We start from the raw sequence: 2,092 nt of genomic DNA, 5'->3' as shown, positions 1-2,092 counted from the left end.
AAAGTTTTTAAAAAATTAACTTAACTTTACTTTATTATTTAGTTACGTTTCGTACGTACGTTCTACTATAGTACGTAGTAGTATAGTATAATAACTACTATATATATATATATATATATATATATATATATATATAATGGTAATAACTATAAAATACAGATCGCAGCAGTATATATACACGATGTTTTCAAGTCACTTTTTATAGATTATGTCTTATTGTTAAAACTTAACTTAAATAAAACTTTTTGAGGAACACGATGAAACTGCTCCGATTTTTCCTTATTTTTACATTTTTCGGTAATTTTTACAGCTCAAAATTGGCCAACTTTAAATGTCAGTTAAATGAAATTTAGATAGATTGGCGATAATTTTCTATTACAATCAATCTTCAGAATCGAAATCGCATTTCAATTTTTTATGTCGCACTGTGTTATTAATTTGATAAAAAATGAAATTAAAAAAGTAAGTATAACTAACGATAATATTTTTAATACTGATAAGATGTGATTAGTATTAAGTCACAATTACAATACATTTATAAGAAATATTCTCGATTCCAATCGATTGAATGCAGACGCTAACAACAATTTGACTATCGCAACTTTTCAAAAGTCACAAATTATGAATAGTTTTACGAGTATTAAAAATGCTGATGAAACTCTCTTTATTTTTATTTGTATAACATAATCAACTATATAAATATTCCTATAGATAAAAATTAAAAAAATTCAATCAGACACTTTGAACATCTCTTATTAATTATAACTTGATATTGATCATTTTGTTAGTTAAAAATTTTGTTGAATCTAATCTTTTAATGATAACTTTTTACACATGTTTGGAACATGATTTTATATGAATTTTTTTATTTAATACGACATGAAGAATTTATTCTAAAGTTTGTCAAAGAAATTTAGAAACATTCTATACTTACATAATATTATTACGTTTTAAATAGATATTATATTCTTATTTACAAAACATTTGTATAATAATAGATCATAAATTAAATGTATTATGAATTATGCATTATGGAGATACGTTATATGTATTTATATATCGAATAATCGATAATGTATATGCTCTTTAGTTATCCCTATTCGGATTTATTACAATCACTTGATAATTTCGAAAACTTCATCTATTTTTAATAATATCTCATCAATAACAGCATTAATCTTTTACCCTTTCAGTATAATTTTATTTTATGAAATTTTTAAAAGTAAACACGTTTAAAAGTAAACACGTAATTACTTGAGTCATTGAGTAATTTTTCAATATAAATATATTTTTATTACGCTTGTACGAGTTGTGAGAGAAAAATTTTTCGATAGTAATGAACGACACGAGAGAATTTACATTTCTCATTTGATTTTCCTAAGGATACATATATATGTGTCACTGGTATGATAAATGCAAAATCAGATAATTCGCTATCAATGAAATTTTTATACCACGTTGCTTTCATATTTTTTTCTAAACATTTTTGTTCGTTTTATTTTATGCGTGAATATGTATAGCAATTGCGCGTAATACTGTCGAATCGCTTATAATATCGAAAAAAAATTTCTTGGCAGAAATATGACTTGTTAAAAGTATGCAATTGGCAAGAATCGATAACATAAGAATTTATTAGTACAATTATCTCGAGTACAATTATCTCATTCGCGCAATAAATTATGTAAAGTCGCTCAGAATATATCGCTCTTGAGAAATTATCAACTATCATAGTATAATATTATGTTAAAAGTGATTCAGAAAATTCATGTACATAATATATAAATTTTACAAAAAAATAAAAATAAATCGGCCAAATTTATGAGTAAAAGGATAAGTAATTTATATCCTTTTTGTTTGTAAAGACTCGTTTATTTTTATCTTTTTGCATTGCAAGAATTGAGATTTTATTTTACATTATTTTGTGTATAAATTTCAAATGTAATATGAAATAGTTTTAAATAATACTGAAAAAATTTCAAGTATATTATATATGTATATTATATATGTATATTATATATGTATTACAATATATGTTATGTTATTAACAAATATATAAAATAAATATACACATATACATATATATATATATATA

The sequence above is a fragment of the Atta cephalotes genome (assembly GCF_000143395.1).
Source record: "Atta cephalotes unplaced genomic scaffold scaffold00001, whole genome shotgun sequence".
Lineage (NCBI taxonomy): Eukaryota > Metazoa > Arthropoda > Insecta > Hymenoptera > Formicidae > Atta > Atta cephalotes.
Note: the sequence above shows the minus strand (reverse complement) of the source record.